This window comes from Oncorhynchus gorbuscha, linkage group LG18 (genome assembly GCF_021184085.1).
Source record: "Oncorhynchus gorbuscha isolate QuinsamMale2020 ecotype Even-year linkage group LG18, OgorEven_v1.0, whole genome shotgun sequence".
NCBI classification, from domain to species: domain Eukaryota; kingdom Metazoa; phylum Chordata; class Actinopteri; order Salmoniformes; family Salmonidae; genus Oncorhynchus; species Oncorhynchus gorbuscha.
Genome location: NC_060190.1, coordinates 34,804,686 through 34,827,670, shown reverse-complemented (window position 1 = coordinate 34,827,670; position 22,985 = coordinate 34,804,686). Strand labels below are relative to the sequence as shown.

Sequence of the window (22,985 nt, the reverse complement as noted above, 5' to 3'; positions counted from 1 at the left end):
ACTATGAATACTTGGTGATGCCCTTCGGCCTGACCAACGCCCCAGCGGTGTTCCAAGCACTCATAAACGATGTGCTTAGGGATATGCTTAACATATTTGTGTTTGTTTACTTGGATGACATCCTCATCTTTTCGAGCTCTCTTCAAGAACACAAAGGGGCTTCGGGAAAGCTTTGGCCTTTGCACCCTTCTTGGCTGTCCCTTCACCCTTGGTAGTCTTCTGTGCTTTGGGTTGATCCTCAGCTGTCCTCTCTGCCCCTTTGTCCTCTTTGACTTGGGCTTCTGAGCAGGGGCCACCTTGGAAGCAGATGCTTTTGCGGACTTCCTGAGTTTTCATCCTGAAAGATGAAAATGACAGGTTTGCAATGCTGCTAGTTTGTGGTAGCATTTAAAAACATGAGATTCAATTTGAGAATCAATTCAAGCGTGGTAAAGCCCAAATAGGGAACAGTACCCATGACAAAAGTGTAAAAAAAAGACCCTATAACCCAAAACCACTTGAACAATGCCAATAGTCATAACATAACTGAAACCACACTTGCCTCTGAAGGATTCTCCTTCTGCTTTTTTGGCTGTAACCTTTTTCTTCTCAGCTTCTAGAGACAAGAGTTAGTGATGTGTGTGTATGCATGCAATCATAGACACAATGAGGTGAAGAGAGATACCCATACAAGTCATTGAATGAGCAATGTTAAATGTCCTCCATTGCAATGGGTGTAGCTCAATAACAATGATCCCATACAATTGGGCAGATTATAGGGTGATGTCTAAATCCTAGGAGTAATGAGCACAATCAATTCAGTGGATTCAGTTTACTGGCTTCCTTGTCCTTAGTCTTCTTGGCTCCAACCTTGGCAGCCTTTGAAGCATTCTCCACATTGGGATCAGTGTTCTCAGTGGCCTTTGGCTTGGGCTAATTGACCCTAACCTTGACTGCCAGCTGGCAAGGAAGAGTGAACACATATTGAGCTACATTATATTGAACAGCAAACCCATGTTCAATATGTTTGTCATATAATGTTGATTTATCTAATAAACACACCACTTTAAATTCAAAACTGGTACCATGAAGTTTGGCTCATTTGGCAGATAAGCTTACAACCACATTCAGAAAATAAAGTCCATTTGCCTTGGATCACATTATTCTTAATTTAATTACTTGGGTTAACAAAGGCTAGTTGCCACAAGGAGCATATTAAAGTAACTGTCCAGTGGAGATCTCACTTTTAAAAAAAGTATATTCTGTTCATTTGTTCCCAAATAATGTTGTGGACTCATCCGGTATAGTGATGTTATGTTTGATGCCTGAGCTCTGAGGTATGCGTTGAAATCGTAGTGTGCCGATGCCCATATCACCTTATCACAAGCACGTGATCAATGACGTCCAAAGCATTGTTTCGTCGAACAATCACCTGATTGGTAGAAGACAAAAAAGCTACACTGCACACACACTCTATGGGGTGTGGGATATATTGTGTAATAATTTGGCTGCTCTAAATTCGTTGACCAGCAGGTGGCACTATAGTGGGCACTTGATCAAAGCCTTGAGTAATTAACCTATTTCAGACAATTAGCTGGAAAATCACAACGCTCCAGGAAGCTTTGTTTCCCCATCACTAATCCTATACTTGTATTTGTAGCCAAAGCATAACTTGAAAAAAAAAAAAAAAAACACTTAAACTTGTAACACAAAACAGGTTGTTTCGATAATGCTCGCCATTTCCTCATTGAACATGATATCATATTGGCTGAGCTGGCCAATCAACAGAATACTTGATTTAATATTTTTTTGTAACAGGTATATGCCCACACCATTCTATTGTTGGGGTACGCCCTGGGGGGCAAGAATAACAAAGGTGCTTCCCTTGGCTGAAGCCCCTGGGCCCAGAAGGCAGAAAAAAGGTCACAAATTTATACATACATTTTACAGTACATATTAGATTTGTAGTATATATTTTTTACTGCAACCACAAACCACAGAAGGATTCAGGAGCCTGCTCTCAATGAGTGTAGACAGCTTCCTACTGCCACTCTGCTAATCATCAGATGGAGGGAGGAGAGGTTTGGGTAAATGGGGGGCCCTGCCTTGATTGGGTAACTGAAAAAATAAACTGCATAATAACTAAATGTGACTGGTCAATTATGTGAGTCAGGGGCTGGGCCCAAGAGGCAAAACAAAAAATGAATTATTTTTTAACCAACCAAGGGAACCTGTTCTCAATGTTCAAAATACACCAAAGAACATATTTAGCCACAGAGGTTCAATAGCGTCTCAAAAATAATTGGATTAAATGTAATCACAAGAGCATGCAGTGTTTGTGTTTGGCCTCCACCAGCAGCAAGAACAGCTTCAATGCGCCTTGGCATAGATTTTGGTAGTTACAGGTTGCCTACAGTCTGGAAGGCTGCAATTTGGGCAGCATACATGCCAAATGTACAGCTTGTTGTGTTGTGGCCATAGACATAATACATCGATTTTTGGATCCTCTTATCCTGGCATTTTGAGTGGAAACTCATGGGTACACTAGCAATGGCTGCCAGTCCTGATTTGAACTGGAACTGCCATCCATGGATGATATGTAGTTGGTTGCAGCTGTTTGCATATTTCAATATAAACATTGCGGGAAAAAATAGTTTGGAAAGCAAATGTCTACTGCTGAAAATAGAAAACCAATATAATTCTCAACTCCCAATTTTTTATGACCAGCAGCGCTGTTTTTCAAAGTAGCTCATTTTGAGATAGGCTATTGCCAAGAGGAGCGCATTGGCCATCACTGTGAGTAGAAGTCCATGGTGGCTTCATCATTATGTGAGTCAGAGTGCCACTGGAAATTGCATTTAATAGCCCAATGTTGTAATATATAAATAAAAAACACTATTCAAACAGGAATGCTGCTTTAACATACTCAATTACAATTTTTGGGAAGGAAAATCATTTCACTCATGTTGTAAATTATAGGTCATATTTCATAGAAATCAGGAAACACTGTGCATTTACTTTAATAAGATTCAGACATGAATGGGTCACTTACCTGAAACCTCCCCTGTGCGCCGTTTGCTATCGAGTTGATGTCCTCACCAATACCCCGCCCTCAATTCCTATTTTCAGGGTCTTGCGTGTCATGTACTTCAACCTCATCAGGTCCACAGATGGATATTTCCCTGTTTTGTCGCCGCTGGTGGACTGCGATGAGACGATTCGAGAGTTCAACTCCTTCAGCGCTTCTTTAACCAACACCATCGTGGGTGGATGGAGATGAGTTTTTCATGCCACAGCAGGTGCTTTGCTGGATTCTAACAATGGAATTGACAAATGTATCAACCAACCGTAATCTAACCAAATAGCCGCTACTTCTTTGGCGGCTGCTGCTTTCTTAAGGTGTCATGATCAAACGGTTAATATCAAAGTTTGGCTAAATAAAAACGTTTGTTTAAAAACAGCAACTGCATTCTCAGTGTAGTGTCTTAACACTTAGTACTTATTTATGTAATAAGAAAGACTCTGAATACAAGCAATTGAACTGGAGCTTCACATTTACTCAAACTAGTTAATACCAGAATAACATAGAACAATACTGCGCATGACCAAGGGCGCTCCATCCTTAAAGGCGACATCAGTAATTAACAGAACATAACATTCCTTCTCTTATACAATCAGAGTTACTTTTACCAAACCACAACTGAAGCATTTCCCAGAACTTGTTGTAGTTATTTTGCATCTTTTAATTTGAACTTGAACAGTTTGTTTTTGTTTGTTTGTTTATAAGTCTACTCTGTCTGGTGGACGGTGCCTTCGTTCTGGGTAGCGCCTCAGATTGTCTGGAGGCTCCTGAACATCCTCAGTGTGTGCTTGTTCCATTATAGCGTCTGCTATAGCAGCACCTTCATCAACACGTTCCCTTCTTTCAGCCTGGGGTCTCTCTACTGCCCCACCGTCCTCTACAGTTCCCTGTGTGTCACTCTCAGGAGCTCTCTGTGCCTGTTCTCTATCGATTGTTGTGCTGTTTTCCGTGGAATGCATTTGGTTAATGTGACGCCGCCACATTATGTCTGGGCTCACTTGAACCTGGTAAGTTCTGGGTCCCATTTGTGTGTGTACGGTCCCTCTTGTCCATTTCCCTCCTCTTCTGTAGTCTCGCACCATCACTTCCTGTCCTGTTTGGAGATGGCGCTCCCGGCCACCGGAGAGCATCTTGGCTTGTTTGTTCAGCACTTCATTACGCCTGTTTGGTTTCATGATGTCCAGCTGTGTGTGGAGAGGCCTCCCGAACATCAGTGCGGCTGGGCTTTCATTTGTCGTGGCATGTGGGGTGTTTCGGTAGGAGGCCAGGAACTTGGCCAGTTTTGTTTGCAAAGTCCCTTCGTCTCGTTTTGCTGCACGGAGTCCTTGCTTTAGGGTTTGCACAAAGCGTTCTGCCAACCCATTGGTGGCAGGGTGGTACGGAGCTGAGGTTGAGTGTTTGATTCCATTTACTGACATGAATCTTGTAAACTCGTCACTTACAAAAGCTTGCGCGTTGTCACTTACCAGCTGCAGCGGCAAACCGAAGCGTGCAAACGTTGTTCTGAGACACTCTATCGTCTGAGCTGAGGTGGAGGAGTCAGTGCAAAAAACCTCTGGCCATTTGGAATGGGCATCAACTATAACCAGAAACGTGCTTTTCAAAGGGACCAGCGTAGTCCACATGAATTCTCTGCAATGGCTCTGTGGGCCATTCCCATGGGTGGACTGGGACAGGAGCAGGCATGTGAAGGGTTTCCAAACATCCACTACAGTTCTTTGCCATATTTTCTATCTGTTGGTCCAGACCTGGCCACCAGAAGTGGCTCCTTGCGAGCAGCTTCATTTTGACAATTCCAACATGACCTTCATGTAGTTGCTGCAAGACTAGATGTTGGCATTTCTGGGGTATCATGTCTCTCATTCCCCACATCAAACATCCTTGGTACGTTGTAATTTCGTTTCTCCGCTGGAAATACGGAGTCAGCTCCTTTCTGCCAGTAACTGGCCATCCTGACATGGTGTAGGTGTACACTTTTGACAAGGTCACATCTTTCCTTGTCTCGTTTTTGATAACTGTGCTTGTGACCGGTAGTGCCTCAAGCTGAGCGGTATGGAACATGTCCACTGCATCCACACGCCTTTGTCTTACTCTAGTACACGGCAGTCTGGATAATCCATCTGCATTTGTGTGGAGGGATGACGGCTTAAACTCAATGTCATACATATGACTGGCAAGGAATAGGGCATATCGCTGTAACCTGGCTGCTGTCATTGCCGGAATGCCTTTCTTTGGACTGAAAATGGAAAGCAACGGCTGGTGTTCTGTAACCAGTGTGAAACGCTTGCCATATAGGTATGGGTGGAATTTCTTGACGCCCCACACTAGTGCCAGTGCTTCTTTGTCGATTTGTGAGTAGTTTTTCTCTGCATCATTCTTGTTCGTGACGCAAATGCAACTGGCCTCTCTGACCCATATTTCAGTGTGTGTGAAAGGACTGCCCCTAATCCATAAGGGGAGGCATCACAAGTCAACTTCACTGGCATTTCAGGGTCGTAATGCATCAGGACCTGTTCAGATGTTATGAGCCGTTTTGCCTCCAGAAATGCATTTTCACACTGTTCTGTCCATCGCCATGTCCTATTCTTTTCCAGGAGCTGATTTAGAGGCTGGAGTACTGCTGAAATGTTTGGGAGGAATCTTCTGTAGTAATTGATCAGTCCCGTGAAAGATCTCACTTCTGTGATATTTTGTGGTTGTGGTGCCTGTACCACTGCCTCGATTTTGTCCTGTGTTTTGTGCAATCCATTACAGTCAATCTCATGTCCACAGAAGACAATATTGTCTTTGAAGAACTCACACTTCTTTAAGTTTGCCTGTAGACCATACTCTTTCAGTCTTTTCAGGACCTCTTCCAGGTTAGCTCTTTGTCGGTGCGTCCTGTTATGATCATGTCATCCAGGATACACTGGGTTCCTGGGATTCCTTGCAAAATCTGGTCAATAGTTCGTTGCCAAATGGCTGGGGCTGATGCAATGCCAAAAACCAGGCGGTTATACCTGTATAGACCTTTGTGTGTGTTTATTGTTAGGTACTGTTTGGAACTCTCTTCAACCGGTAGCTGCAGGTAAGCCTGTTTCAGATCAATTTTACTGAAGTGTTTCCCACCAGCTAGTGCAGCAAAGATGTCATCCAGACGTGGTAGGGGGTATTGGTCCACATGCAACATTGGATTCACAGTTACCTTGAAGTCCCCACACATTCTAACAGACCCGTCTTTCTTCACAATAGGAACTATGGGTGTGGCCCATTCGCTTCTGTCCACTTTCGTCAGGATCCCTGTATCCTGCAAGCGATCGATTTCCGCTTCCACCTTTGGTCTCAGGGAGTATGGAACAGATCGGGCTTTGCAGAATTTTGGGGTTGCGTCATCTCTTAGTACAAGTTTTGCTGTGAAGCCTTTTACTGTTCCCATCTGATCACTGAAAACTGTGTTGTATTTCTTCCGCAAGTGTTACAGTGTTTGGTCTGTACCATTCTCTTTGGACTGGAACGTGTGGAGCATTTTCAAGTCACACCAATTCAGCTTTATTTTTGAAAGCCATTCCCTGCCAAATAATGGGGGGGCCAGTTCCAGGCACCACATACAGCTGTAACTGCTGTGTTTGCCCCCCATAATGCACTCTGACCTGCAACCCCCCCATTGGGCTCAATCTCTCTCCTGAGTATGTCTTCAGCAACACATTTGTGTTCTTCAGCTTGATAGCCTTAAAGTGCTCATTGTAGACAGTAGTGGAAATTATAGACACTGCAGATCCTGTGTCCAGCTCCATTTTGAGGGGTTTGCCTTCGATATCTGGTGTCACCCATATTATGCTACTGCTGGGAGAAGTCACTGTGTTTAACTCCATTGTACCAATTAATCGTTCATCTGAATCACTGCCACTGTTCTCTGCTAGTGCATTCACAGACCCTTTAATTTTCTCAGTTTTCCTGTTGTGACTGAATTTTGCTTTGCATGCTCTTTGAATGTGGCCCCTTCTACTGCATTTGTGACAAATTTTGTCTTTGACACGGCAGTCCTCTGCTCTGTGACCATCTCTGTCACACCTGTTTCATTTTTCGGCCACACGGGGGCGCTGTCGACTGCGTGAACTTGTGCAGGCAAATTTGTGACAGGTTAGTACTTCTTTTACTTTGCAACTCAAATGCATCTTTAGTCGCGATTTCCATAGCCACAGCAATTTCAACAGCCTTTGCAAACGTGAGCTCTGATTCTGTGAGCAAACGTTTTTGAATGTGTTCATGTTTCAGTCCACAAACAAATCTATCCCTTTTAATGTGTCATTTAGGTTCTCTCCCAACTGGCAATGTTCAGACAGTTTCTTCAACACTGCTACATATGTACTAACACCCTCCCCCTCATTCTGATCTCTCTTGTGGAAATGAAAACGTTCCGCGATGAGGAGTGGTTTAGGTGATAGGTGATTTTGCAATATCTCCACAATCTCTGTGAATGTTTTATTCGAGGGCTTCAGAGGGGCAGTCAGATCTCTTAGCAAACTGTATGTTTTTGGGCCAATTAAACTCAACAACGCTGGTACTCTTTTGTTATCAGCAATATCGTTTGCAATGAAGTACTGTTCCAGTCGTTCAATGTAAGTTGCCCAGTTTTCTTGCGTGTCATCAAACACATCTATTTTCCCGATGCTAGCCATTCTCTTTACCTCCGGCTCCACGGGTCTTTGATCTGCCGCCTCGTTCTCATCAGCTCTCCCCTCGTCTTCACTGCTTGCTAGCTGTTGTGCTTACAGGGTCAAAATCTTCCTCTCTTCTATACGAACTCATTTACATTTACATTTAAGTCATTTAGCAGACGCTCTTATCCAGAGCGACTTACAAATTGGTGCATTCACCTTATGACATCCAGTGGGACAGTCACTTAACAATAGTGCATCTAAAACTTAGGGGGGGTGGGGTGAGAGGGATTACTTATCCTATCCTAGGTATTCCTTAAAGAGGTGGGGTTTCAGGTGTCTCCGGAAGGTGGTGATTGACTCCATTGTCCTGGCGTCGTGAGGGAGTTTGTTCCACCATTGGGGGGCCAGGGCACCACGCTGTGCTTTTGCAGGCTAGGGGTGGTTAGTCTAGGAACTCCATCTGTATTCGTGATGCACACTGCAGGTAATCATCCTCGTCGCCATTGTAGTGTCTTAACACTTAGTACTTATTTATGTAATAAGAAAGACTCTGAATACGAGCAATTGAACTGGAGCTTCACATTTACTCAAACTAGTTAGTACCAGAATAACATAGAACAATACTGCGCATGACCAAGGGCGCTCCATCCTTAAAGGCGACATCAGTAATTAACAGAACATAACACTCAGCCTACACACGTTCAATGTTTTGCACTTCAAGTAAAGCACGCGGTTTATCTGAATGGGCGCTGAAATGTATGTACCAGTCAGAGCACTAAAGGTTAACTGATCAGTCCGAGCAGTTGTTATGGGTGTAAAATGGCACAGTGATTCCATCTGTTGGTAAATGTTCATTACTGCAACTCTTGTGTTTGACCGGGGTGCTTGAGATACCTGGATGTGTTGTGATGTACCGAAAAGACTGGTTACTCGCATCAATGCCTCTGTCTCGTCATTTAACATTCAAACAGTAGTGTGAACTCGCTTTTTCTTCTCTGCTCTGTTCCTTCCTTCCACCCATCCTTTCCTTTACTGCGTTTATCAGTTTACCTTCACTGCTCTGGCATATTATTAAAGCTGACTCACCAAACATAAATGAAATATGAAAACCCTTCTACATTTTAGAGATTATAAAACTCTCAACCACAAATGCAGGGTTTTTTGTAGTTAAACTTTGTGCAGCTGTTACAAAACAAAAAGTCGAAGATAAATATTTTTCTCAGAAAGACAAGTTAGTTTGTTGGTTTTAGAAAATTTAATTGCCTGCAATTAAATATAAAATTATTTGAGGACATGTAGCTTTAGAACCTAAAAATAATTACAGATGAATGATTCTGAATGTTCAGCCTCCTTGTCTTCTGCAACATGACATTAGCCCACAGTTGTCATATGAGACATCTGTGGTTTTCCTGTGAACAAGCTCCGCATCTGCTTTTCTATTGAAACATTTAAACTTTGTCCTAGTCACTGCCACCATCTTCTGTGATGTCAGACTAACAGTATGTATGTCGCTGTCTAAAAAATGACATTGTTCATCCCTGATATGGCTGGTCGTCTGTTTTTGCTCATCCTCCTTTTCGGTGAGTTATTTTTCCTTCCATCTGTTTGTGCTACAGGATATTCCATTATTCTTTCCCCTCTTTTCCCCTCCCCTCTTTTACTTCAGGAACTCTTAATATTTCAACATGTTATGGTTATAATAAATGTGTCTTATTCCATTGATCATCCTATTGATTTCTATTTCTCTGTCATTATTTTACATTTTGTTCAGATAAGAATAACCACTGCTTGATAACATGTCTGTGAATGCATTACAGACTGTTCTGCTTCGCCAGCTTGTGTAAAGTGATTCCATCTCATGTTTTCTTATTTTTGATAATGGCAAAAAGACCATGATAATGACCCATTTTGTTCCTCAAAGCCAAAGGTCAGTATCATTATTATGAATTTAAAGCTGCAATATGTAACTTTTTGGGCTACCAGACAAAACAACGGGTTACCAAAATATTCAAATAATGATTGACATGTTTTCAATAAAAACGTTATTTAGATGAATTCATCCATACGATTTCATCCTTCCATGAGATCCTGTATACACTGGGTATACAAAACATTAACATGACATAGACTGATCAGGCAAATCCAGGTGAAAGCTATGATCCCTTATTTATGTCACTTGTTAAAGCCACTTAAATCAGTAAATAGATGAAGGGGAGGAGACAGGTTAAAGACATGGATTGTGTATGTGTGCCATTCAGAGGGGGAAAGGGCAAGACACAATTTTTAAGTGCCTTTGACCGGGTATGCTACTAGGTGCCAGAACTGTAACAGTGCTGGGTTTTTCACGCTCAACAGTTTCCTGTGTGTATCAAGAATGGTCCACCACCCTAAGGACATGCTGCCAACTTAGCTCAGTTGGTAGAGCATGGCGCTTGGCGCTTGTAACGCCAGGGTAGTGGGTTCGATCCCCGGGACCACCCATACGTAGAATGTATGCACACATGACTGTAAGTCGCATGACTGTAAGTCGCTTTGGATAAAAGCGTCTGCTAAATGGCATATATTATATTATTAACTTGACACAACTGTGGGAAGGATTGGAGTCAACATAGGTCCGCATCCCCGTGGAATGAGACAGACAGCAAGATTAATACAAATCTCCACTGTTGAAAACCAAATGCTAGTCTAAAATAAATGGGATATAATATCTAAATGCTTTTTACAGTGGAGATCAAGGTAATAAATTGCCTGGCTGGGCTGATGAGATAGTAGATTGAGCAGTCAAATGGAATAGTGAATAGACCCTTTTTTGTGTTTGCAAACATCGCCCTCGTGCGGCAACGTTTACAAACACAAAAAAATGGTCTATTCACTATTCTATTTTGACTGCTCAATCCACTATGGTGACAGAATGGAATACCAACAAAAAAAGCCTCTATTTACATGTTGCATATGTGTGCATTTCACACTACTTTTGGATTATAATTACGTACGTAATGACGTACTTGTACTGACCTCGCCTTCTTGATGATAGCGTGTGAACAGGCAGTGGCTCGGGTGGTTGTTGTCCTTGATGATCTTTATGGCCTTCCTGTGACATCGGGTGGTGTAGGTGTCCTGGAGGGTATAACAGTATTTTACATTTACATTTAAGTCATTTAGCAGACGCTCTTATCCAGAGCGACTTACAAATTGGTGCATTCACCTTATGACATCCAGTGGAACAGTCACTTTACAATAGTGCATCTAAAACTTAAGGGGGGGGGTGAGAGGGATTACTTATCCTATCCTAGGTATTCCTTAAAGAGGTGGGGTTTCAGGTGTCTCCGGAAGGTGGTGATTGACTCCGCTGTCCTGGCGTCGTGAGGGAGTTTGTTCCACCATTGGGGGGCCAGGGCAGCGAACAGTTTTGACTGGGCTGAGCGGGAGCTGTACTTCCTCAGTGGTAGGGAGGCGAGCAGGCCAGAGGTGGATGAACGCAGTGCCCTTGTTTGGGTGTAGGGCCTGATCAGAGCCTGGAGGTACTGAGGTGCCGTTCCCCTCACAGCTCCGTAGGCAAGCACCATGGTCTTGTAGCGGATGCGAGCTTCAACTGGAAGCCAGTGGAGAGAACGGAGGAGCGGGGTGACGTGAGAGAACTTGGGAAGGTTGAACACCAGACGGGCTGCGGCGTTCTGGATGAGTTGAAGGGGTTTAATGGCACAGGCAGGGAGCCCAGCCAACAGCGAGTTGCAGTAATCCAGACGGGAGATGACAAGTGCCTGGATTAGGACCTGCGCCGCTTCCTGTGTGAGGCAGGGTCGTACTCTGCGGATGTTGTAGAGCATGAACCTACAGGAACGGGCCACCGCCTTGATGTTGGTTGAGAACGACAGGGTGTTGTCCAGGATCACGCCAAGGTTCTTAGCGCTCTGGGAGGAGGACACAATGGAGTTGTCAACCGTGATGGCGAGATCATGGAACGGGCAGTCCTTCCCGGGAGGAAGAGCAGCTCCGTCTTGCCGAGGTTCAGCTTGAGGTGGTGATCCGTCATCCACACTGATATGTCTGCCAGACATGCAGAGATGCGATTCGCCACCTGGTCATCAGAAGGGGGAAAGGAGAAGATTAATTGTGTGTCGTCTGCATAGCAATGATAGGAGAGACCATGTGAGGTTATGACAGAGCCAAGTGACTTGGTGTATAGCGAGAATAGGAGAGGGCCTAGAACAGAGCCCTGGGGGACACCAGTGGTGAGAGCGCGTGGTGAGGAGACAGATTCTCGCCACGCCACCTGGTAGGAGCGACCTGTCAGGTAGGACGCAATCCAAGCGTGGGCCGCGCCGGAGATGCCCAACTCAGAGAGGGTGGAGAGGAGGATCTGATGGTTCACAGTATCGAAGGCAGCCGATAGATCTAGAAGGATGAGAGCAGAGGAGAGAGAGTTAGCTTTAGCAGTGCGGAGCGCCTCCGTGATACAGAGGAGAGCAGTCTCAGTTGAATGACTAGTCTTGAAACCTGACTGATTTGGATCAAGAAGGTCATTCAGAGAGAGATAGCGGGAGAGCTGGCCAAGGACGGCACGTTCAAGAGTTTTGGAGAGAAAGAAAGAAGGGATACTGGTCTGTAATTGTTGACATCAGAGGGATCGAGTGTAGGTTTTTTCAGAAGGGGTGCAACTCTCGCTCTCTTGAAGACGGAAGGGACGTAGCCAGCGGTCAGGGATGAGTTGATGAGCGAGGTGAGGTAAGGGAGAAGGTCTCCGGAAATGGTCTGGAGAAGAGAGGAGGGGATAGGGTCAAGCGGGCAGGTTGTTGGGCGGCCGGCCGTCACAAGACGCGAGATTTCATCTGGAGAGAGAGGGGAGAAAGAGGTCAGAGCACAGGGTAGGGCAGTGTGAGCAGAACCAGCGGTGTCGTTTGACTTAGCAAACGAGGATCGGATGTCGTCGACCTTCTTTTCAAAATGGTTGACGAAGTCATCTGCAGAGAGGGAGGAGGGGGGGGGGAGGAGGATTCAGGAGGGAGGAGAAGGTGGCAAAGAGCTTCCTAGGGTTAGAGGCAGATGCTTGGAATTTAGCGTGGTAGAAAGTGGCTTTAGCAGCAGAGACAGAGGAGGAAAATGTAGAGAGGAGGGAGTGAAAGGATGCCAGGTCCGCAGGGAGGCGAGTTTTCCTCCATTTCCGCTCGGCTGCCCGGAGCCCTGTTCTGTGAGCTCGCAATGAGTCATCGAGCCACGGAGCGGGAGGGGAGGACCGAGCCGGCCTGGAGGATAGGGGACATAGAGAGTCAAGGGATGCAGAGAGGGAGGAGAGGAGGGTTGAGGAGGCAGAATCAGGAGATAGGTGGGAGAAGGTTTGAGCGGAGGGAAGAGATGATAGGATGGAAGAGGAGAGAGTAGCGGGGGAGAGAGAGCGAAGGTTGGGACGGCGCGATACCATCCGAGTAGGGGCAGTGTGGGAGGTGTTGGATGAGAGCGAGAGGGAAAAGGATACAAGGCAGTGGTCGGAGACTTGGAGGGGAGTTGCAATGAGGTTAGTGGAAGAACAGCATCTAGTAAAGATGAGGTCGAGCGTATTGCCTGCCTTGTGAGTAGGGGGGGGGAAGGTGAGAGGGTGAGGTCAAAAGAGGAGAGGAGTGGAAAGAAGGAGGCAGAGAGGAAAGAGTCAAAGGTAGACGTGGGGAGGTTAAAGTCGCCCAGAACTGTGAGAGGTGAGCCGTCCTCAGGAAAGGAGCTTATCAAGGCATCAAGCTCATTGATGAACTCTCCGAGGGAACCTGGAGGGCGATAAATGATAAGGATGTTAAGCTTGAAAGGGCTAGTAACTAGTATAATTTTAAACCGTCCCCCTCGCCCATACCCAGGCGCGAACCAGGGACCTTCTGCACACATCGACAACAGTCACCCTCGAAGCATCGTTACCCATTGCTCCACAAAAGCCGCGGCCCTTGCAGAGCAAGGGGAACTACTACTTCAAGGTCTCAGAGCAAGTGACGTAACCGATTGAAACGCTATTTAGCGCGCACCGCTAACTAAGCTAGCCATTTCACATCCGTTACAAGGGCAGTTAGTTTGCCCCCAGTGATGCGTTGTGCAGACCTCACTACCCTCTGGAGAACCTTACGGTTGGGGGCAGAACAGTTGCCGTACAGCCCGACAGGATGCTCTCGATTGTGTATCTGTAAAAGTATGGAACTCCATTTGGGTCTTTGCATTTCAAAAAAGATACACGTGAAATAACACTGTTTGATGCGTCAAATCAGCTTGTTGACCAATCAGGACCTAGATATGACTGTACGTCACATAATTTAACACGTTTGTTACTTCTTTATTTCATATGTCACAGTGATTCACCGATATGTATGATGCTGGTAAAGTTTTGTCTTGTGCACCTGCCGCTGCAGCACAAGCGCAGACACACCTCCCCAAGCTCTGGGACAGTTCTGGTCAGAAAGAAATCCATCGCTTCCGTTGTTTGGCTGTGCCCATTTAGCAACGTTCCAAAATGAGCATATGTCCTGGTGAAAGGATGTAAATAAAACGCATTTAGGTCAGAGTCAGAGTTCACCAGCTGAGGTCAAAATACAATGTTAGTACAATGCCCCTTCCCGGGCGGGTGGCCCTCAGCGGTCATCGTCACCGGCCTATTAGCTGCCACTGATTGTTTTTCCTCCCCTCCTTGTATGTTTAGTGGTAGCACCTGTTCATGTTTAATTAGTTTGTCTTTATTAGACAGCCGGCCCGCCTGGTTGTTGTGCGGGATTATTTCTATGTAACCTTCGGCTCTGTTGTAGAGGTACGTGTTAGTGCCTGGTCGTGATTTTTTCCATTGAAATTTTTTGATTCCCTGTGGTTGGGAACGTAAACTTTTGTGAGCACCCTGTGGTGCGTTGGTGCTATTAAAAGACGCACAGCATTGAACTCTGTCTCCTGCATTTGACTCCACACCCACGACACCCGGAGCATTACACATCAAAGAGAGAGACTCCGTTCAGCTGAACTGTCAGACTCCTCCATCTGTCTCTGAGTGTTACTTCAAAATTGCTGGGCAAGTGGAATTCACACTTCCATCACCCTGTGAACAGACACTCACAGGAAGACTACTGGTGAGGTGGACAGGTCAGAGTTCACCAGCTGAGGTCAAAATACAATGTCAGTACAGTGCTACAGGTTCACAGTTTAGATCCATATACAGTGAACCTTCAACAGTCACAATTCAGGGTAAGAAGACTATTTGAATGGTTGTAAACAATGTACTGTTGTGCCATCATTACCACGTTCCTCTTGTGATATGTTATCATACTGTGTGTTGTCATAATCTCTTACATGAAACAATCAAGCAATATATTATATCTCCTTAATTTCCCATACTGTCGCTGCATAAAATATTGACTCAAGATCCTTAATTCTGAAATACCAAGGAGGGATTTAGCTATCAGTACATTTCTCAAAACCACAAAATGCTAAATGCTTAATTCCCCAATTCGCACAGACCTTCCCCAGCTGACAGTGAGTTCTACAGTCATCAGAGAGACAGAATCAGTTCAGCTGAGTTGTGAGACTCCTCCATCTCTCTCCCTGTGTCTCACTGTTACTTCTACATAGAGGGGAGGAAGAATCTTCCAGACTCATCCTGTACTCAGACACTCACAGGAACAGAGCTGCTCAAGAGGGCAGATCAAATGTTTCCAGATGTGGTCAAAGTGATGTGTTACTATGATGTAGGGAGGTCTCACATAATCTCCTTTAAGTAACCCTGTCTCAGTCACTGTTCAGGGTAAGTAGGTGGTTCATAAAATTATACACGTCACTGTTATACCGTATTAATTATGCTCGTTCTGAAAATGAGATCTTCTGTCGTATTTCCTAAAAGTCTAAATTTCTCATAATGAAAGGAATTACTGTACTTTGTACAAACATAAATGCTGAAATATTTGAACATTTGATTAATGGATTTTCCTTACTGTTATTATGTATGGATTACCTGTGATGTTTTTGAAATACAACTTTCAAAGTGACACTATTCTCCTGATCTCACAGACTCACCTCCTCCCAGGCTGACGGTCAGTTCTACAGTCATCAGAGAGAGAGACTCAGTTCAGCTGAACTGTCAGACTCCCCCATCTGGCTCTGTGTCTTAGTGTTACTTCTAATCCTCACCCTGTACGCGATCACTCACGGGGACTGAGCTGCTCTCGTGGGCAGGTCAAAGTTCATCAGCTGAGATCAAACTGAGATGTTTTTACACTGTAGAATCTCACTATCCATCGATGCACAGCGGTTCAGTCTCTGTTACTATTATTGGTAAGAAATGATATATTCAGATTGTCTTGGATGATTCTGTTTAAATCACAATCTCATCCAATGTAATTTCAAATAGTTGTTGTGAAGACAATAAATATTTTAAATGTATATGTCAAAAGTAGAGTTCTAAGATCCCACGCAAACAACCACAGAGAGGCCAATGTACAATCAAAGGTTCTTTATAAACTCAGCGTTACACAGTAATACACAGTATCACTACCAGTCCTATTAGAAAAGTATAAATAGGCTGGGATTTAGGGCTGTAGGCTAACTAGAAGCAACGGGCCAAACTAACACAGCAGGTGATTCCCGGGTCCTTCCGAGCAGGGTTTGTTCATTCATTTCTACCCGAGAAGGATTAGTTTGGCTCTACCCGAACAGGGTTCGGCTCGTCCTCCCGAGCAGGGAGAGGAAGATCTGTGGAATCACTACACACCATACAAGCAAGCAAAATTGTCTGTGCGATTCGATTTCATTTCACACGTGAGAATGTAAGGAATTAAGTGAAAGGCAATCGTTGTAAACACACAGCACACATGATTATTTGGCACTCATAAATAGGCATGATATCAAATAAGACATGCTGATACGTAATATAAAGAGAATGGCAGGGTCTAGTTTAGTAAGAGTCAGTGTCACTTGTGACATATACAATACGTTCAAATACAGTGATGCAAAAAGGAGTCTCTGTCCTTTCCTAACAGATCCAAAACCAGACATTATAGTCAATATTTATGAGGACTTCATCATCTGTTTGATTCCTGGATCCGTCAGTCCTGACACCACCTGTAACCTGTATGTTGGAGAGGAAAGTCAGCCATCCTTCACAGCAAAGATCATGAAGAGAAAAGCCACCTCAGCATCCGGACAGCAGTTCTGTCATTTCACTCCAAAACATAGTGATCTGATCAGTCGTCTACAGTCAGTGAGGCGTAAGGAGGTGAGCTGTGACTACAGATTGAGCTCAGGACCAAACTCTCTCTCTCTCCACGCAGTGATGGGCACAGCTTTACAGGTGAATCATAATCTAAACATATCTATCAGTGCTGCAGGTCTTCATGATCTGACTCACTTTTATTTCAGCATCTTCTTAGTATGACTGTATTAATTCTGAGCAACAAACTAAATACCACATTTCATTCCCAAATGATTTTAGATCTGGTGGGAGTTCACATCAGTGATCCAACAACTATACAGACACAGGTAGACTACACATTTGTGCTTTTATAGTGACACTGCTGTTATTTTAAAGCAAAGCAAGTTTCAGAAATAAGAATAGTTGTGTTAATGTGTAAATGAAGCTGTTCTGTTAGATAATTAAGCTGTTCTATAGATATGACACCAGCCTCAACACCAACGGCTGGGATCATCAGCACAAGTATTATAATGTCTGTGTTCATCTAGTCGAGTGTTTAGATTGTATCTATGCCCTGTTAGGCTTCTGCTGTTAGATAACATGGTGACTTTATTCTAGGAAGCTGTCAACAACAATCAACACCTTATCTGTCCTGAAAGACTTGATCACCTTATGAATTGGTCTCATCATCTCTATAATGAGGAGAAATATAATCTACCAGGGCAGGAAGCAATCTGTCCATAGTGATTTTATAGTACTACTTTTCCCACTTTGAATAGACAAGTCATGAAGGTATTTCAAAAGGCCAACAACACCATGATGATCATTAATACAATCATGAATAATATGCTAATTTCATTATTATGTGTTTTCTCAGTGGGTTTGACTCCAGGTTCTCGATCTACTTTGCCGTACAGCACGGCAGCGAGTCCTACAGAAGGTGTGTTGGGCCTCTAAATGACCATCTCTGCAAATAGTAATTATACAGTCAAGAGTTTCGATTACGGGCCTGTAAAATTAAGTGACCCAAATGTGAATGTAACACCTTATTCTTGTGTGATCATATTGCTTCCCACTAGTTTCAACTGTTACTTGTACCTTTACCCCAGACACCACACTGACACCAACTACCAGTAAGTAGATTCACCAATTTTAACTTAGTTTGCAAATACAATGACTTTGTTTACATTCATTCACTAAAGCTCTGACCGGTTAACTAATAAATATATTCATAGCTGCTTGTAATTTCAGTCGAGATTTTTAACCACTTTTAGTCCATCTGATTTGTAGGTAATGTGTAGTGGACTTCTCTCTTTATGCTTATTGAAAGACCTTAGATATTACATTAACTTTCATTTGTTCTTGTGTAATATGAGTAATATCTTCTCACCAGGTTTGACCTCCCCTTTGACCCCTAGCAGGGCAGTGAATCCTTCATCAGGTCTCTTAGTCATCTTTATCTAGTTAGCAAATATAAGTAAAACAAATAGAGTTGCTTTTTCTTCTCCATGATTTTTTTTTCCACATCCCAAATTTGCCTCATTACAAAAAGAGGTTGATATTTGATTGATTAAAATCAACACGTCTTTTTTTATAATCAGATCCAATGATTTGCTTTGCATCAGGGTCGACTGTTTGCTGTACTTTGACCACTGACACCCCAGCATGTCCAACTGAAAGTAAGTTTAGCCAATAGATTTCATTTAGTTTGCTAAATATTTTTGTCTATTGAATCATAAACCAATTTTGCAAATATAGCCAAATGTAAATTCAGTCAAAGCTTTAGAATTAATCAAACAATTTGTCTCTTCTTAGAAATATTTACATAACTCTGTTATTAAGTTGTCCTTCTCTCTTGCATGTGACCAGGAGGTCAAAGCTCCACAGAAAGTGAAGTGGAATCAAACAGTCAAGAAAGCATTCTGTGTAAGAATCCTTTTCTAGTTGTCTTTTCTCACACATATGAAAACAGAGCTGTGCACGTTTTCTTAGAAGAACAAGAGCTAATGACCTCTCCTGATGTCATCATGTCACCAAATAGTGGGGCAATTATGGCAGGCAGCAGTGGGTGTGGCTTCTGGAGTGGGCGTGCTCCTGGTAGGATTGACAGCTGTCTGTCTCTGCAGGAGGACCAGCGAGTACATTTGATTTTGCAAAACAAATCATTTGAACATTTACCGTGCTAACATGAATGTAAGTGCCTTTGGCATGGGTTAATTTATCAACAAATTTTGATCATATTGTATAGGTTAGACTATATTCAATTTAATTAATTTAGCCTTATTTGTTTTTCAGAGAAAACCAATTCTCAGAGGTAAGATTTCTCTTGTGAATTTGATGCAGATTGTATCAACCTTTAGTTCTGTATTGTCCATGATGTGATGTTCTTACCACAACCTTCTTATACTTTTATGTTGTACAGACCTACAGCCAGACAGGATGATCACAGACAATGTATTTTCCAAACAAAATACATCAAACATACACACACATACGACTTACATAACTATATACACGCATGCACAAACACTGTAATCCCATTTTCATTGTGTTTCTGTTGTAGATGATTTGGTGTCTATGGGAGCGGTGAGCAGGGGAGTCATGGTGATTATTCTACATTACAGTGGAATCTGTACACATGTACCCTTCTGACAGAGGAGGCTGGTGGGATGAGTTATAGGAGGACAGGATCATTGTAATGGCTGGAATGGAATTAATGGAACAGAGTCAAACAAATCAAACACATGTGTTTGACTCCATTCCATTAATTCCATTTCAACAATTACAATGAGCCTGTCCTCCTATAAATCCTCTCACCAGCATCCTCTGACTGTCTGATCTGAGGATCAAGAGCTTAATGTTACATTAGTAGTGCTTCAACATATGAATGTTCAAGGTATCAAATCAACAGCTATATTTATTTACAGATTTATATGGCAATTTATATTCATTATCAAATAAGATGTTTTTCCCCTGAAATAATTTCTTAATACATTAATTCATGTTAAACCGTGTAAATGTGTTCCTAAGTAGGTACAGAGTTTAGTCATAAACTATTTTTGATCAAATAACCTACATCTTGCATTGGACATGTGTAGTCCTCAGAATAACACAAAACCCACAAACACTTCCTGTGATACAAAGGAGGGTACAGTTCATGTCTCGAGTTAGAGAATAGAATAGAAAGACAGTTTGTTACGACTGGAGGATAAAAAGTCTCTCTCTTCTCCCTCTCTCTCCACTACAGGTGGATTCAGGAGATGCTGGAATCGATTCTCAGATCACTTATGTACTGTACGCATTCATGCCCTCAAGTTTGTCCCTCAGAACTCAGAACCATCTGCACGTGCACAGCTACTGTACATGCTTAAACTTTGGGCCTAACCATATCAACCTTATCAAAACGCATATATGACACTTAAAACAGAAAGTAATGTATCAGAGCATCAGCAGCGTGAGAATAGAGCTGTAGATCTGCAGGGGGGTTTGAGACATGAGGAGAAGTGTGAAATGACATCAAGCCTTGTTACTTGCACTTCTTCTGTTTGGCTGTTAGTAACGCAAGAGGTCAAACTCGACTAAGTAACACACATGCAATGTAGACATGTGAAATACACATGATCCCCCCTCAAACACACCCTCATACATACATACACAACCTCTTACTCATGGAATTATCTCTCAGGTCCCGTTGATGTGGATACACAGGCATTTGCAAATGAACGTGTAAGTACTGCACAAATAATTGCATGGAGTATAGATATATCGTTATACAATTAATTGTATTATATTGTTATATTTTGATATGTAGCATTGTTTTCACAGACAGACTGACTAGAAGATTAAAGTATCTCTCTCTCTCTCTCTCTCTCTCTCTCTCTCTCTCTCTCTCTCTCTCTCTCTCTCTCTCTCTCTCTCTCTCTCTCTCTCTCTCTCTCTCTCTCTCTCTCTCTCTCTCTCTCACTTCTGACAACTCTATAGTGGCTCCCGAGTGGCACTGCATCTCAGTGCTAGAGGCGTCACAACAGACACCCTGGTTCAAATCCAGGCCGTGATTGTGAGTCCCACAGGGCGGCATACAATTGTCCGGGTTTGGCCGGTGTAGGTAGTCATTGTAAATAAGAATTTGTTCTTAACTGACTTGCCTAGTTAAATAAAGGTTAAAAAACATTTAAAAAGTCTCTCTCACTGTGTTTTATGACTTTCAGTTTAAGATTGGTGTTACATCCTCATAAAATTTCCCTTATGAATTACATTTACTGCACTGTAGATTCGAAGCCCTAAAGTTAATCTGTTTCTTTTCTCTAGTCTGATATGTACCATGTATACAGCTCAATCCCCGACAGACCAGCAACGTCAGCCCAGCCTGATGGGTTGTACAGTCTTCTGCAGACACACTGAAACTACACCTCTGGCTGTCTGTATCTGTCTCACACATCTCACACAAATACATTCTTTCTCACACGACATCCTTTATTATCACTCATCCAGTTACTGTAAATACGTTGATTAACAGGTAATATTTCTACTGTATTTCACATGGACAACTGATTTCTGTTACATGTCTATCCATAATATCTGTTAATGTGTTAATATTTCTATTCGGGGGATTTTGGAGGGGTACGGGGCATACTCCCCTTTGAGCATTTTTCTTATTTCTTCTCCCTAGTAAATGCTAAATCTACTGTATTTAAGTATATTATGTTGACTGTTTGATACCTTCTTCCATAACAGTTGGATACAATTAATTTCCTATTGGGCAAAACATAATCCACAACCAAAACAAACTGCAAATGCATACAAACTCAAGTTTGTTGAGTCACAAGCTTGATGCATTTATTGGGTGCAAAGAATATAGGACCAAAATACATAATGCTTGACTACTTTAATACACTATAAATTAATTTGCCCAAATACTTATGACTTCTTGAATTGAGGGGACTAATATACATAAAGTGCTTTTATATCTAAATGGTAAAACATACAATACCTTCAGAAAGTATTCACAACGCTTGACTTTTTCCACATGTTGTTATGTTACAGCCTGCATTTTAAATGTATGAAATGTAGATGTTTTGTGTCTCTGGCCTACACACAATACCACATGTCAAAGTGGAATTATGTAAAAAAAAATAAAAATAATAATGTGTCAATAAGTATTCAAATACTTTATTATGGAAATCCCAAAAAAGTCAAATAATACATTGCATGGCCTCACTCTGTGTGCAATAACAGTGATTTTTAATGACTACCTCGTCTCTGTACCCCACACATACAATTATCAGTAAAGTCGGTCAGTCGCGTAGTGAATTTCAAGCACAGATTCAACCAAAAAAAACAGGGAGGTTGTCTAATACCTCACAAAGAAGGAAACTATTGGTAAAAAAAGCAGACATTGAATATCCCTTTGAGCAAGGTGAAGTTATTAATTACACATTGGATGGTGTATCAATATACCCACTCACAACAATAATACTGCCATCATTCCTAACTTAGTTGCCGGAGAGGAAAAAGCCCACTCAGAGATTTCACCATGATGCCAATGGTGACTTTAAAACAGTTACAGAGTTTAATGGCTGTGATAGGAGAAAACTGAGGATGGATCAACAACATTGTAGTTAATCTACCAAACTAACCTAAATGACGGAGTGAAAAGAAGGAAGCTTGTACCTGTTTGTGACAAGTCACTAAAGTAAAAGTGCAAAAACTGTGGCAAAGCAATTCACTTTTTGTCCTGAATACAAAATGTTATGTTTGGGGCAAATAGGATACAACACATTACTGAGTACCATTCTCCATATTTTCATGCACAGTGGTGGCTGCATCTTGTTATGGGTATACTTGTAATCATTAAGGGACTGGGGAGATTTTCAGGATAGAAAATACATGTAATGGAGCTAAACACAGGCAAAGTACTAGAGGAAAACCTGGTCGAGTCTGCTTTCCACCAGACACTGGGAGATGAATTCACCTTTCAGCAGGATAATAACCTAAAACACAAGGCTAAATATACACTGGAGTTGCTTAGCAAGAATACAGTGAATGTTCCTGAGTGGCAGAGTTACAGTTTTGACTTTAATCTACTTGAAAATCAATGGCAAGACCTGAAAATGGTTGTCTAGCAATGATCAACAACCAATTGGAC

At 42.7% G+C, this 22,985-nt stretch overlaps 1 long non-coding RNA gene across 14 annotated transcripts; it reads left to right on the top strand.

The window, feature by feature from the left end:
- The first annotated feature begins 9,039 nt into the window (after window positions 1-9,039).
- Window positions 9,040-20,875, top strand: LOC124004294. 14 transcript variants are annotated; one of them, XR_006833354.1, is made up of 11 exons: window positions 14,548-15,984; window positions 16,689-16,999; window positions 17,141-17,187; window positions 17,718-17,780; window positions 17,920-17,973; window positions 18,234-18,281; window positions 18,466-18,519; window positions 18,710-19,033; window positions 19,136-19,444; window positions 20,088-20,566; window positions 20,822-20,875. It is a non-coding gene; the product is annotated as an uncharacterized LOC124004294 (long non-coding RNA). The 14 variants fall into 14 exon arrangements; XR_006833357.1 differs by having other exon boundaries at window positions 18,442-18,519; XR_006833356.1 differs by having other exon boundaries at window positions 17,920-18,281; window positions 18,710-18,766; window positions 18,967-19,033.
- The last annotated feature ends 2,110 nt before the right edge of the window (window positions 20,876-22,985 follow it).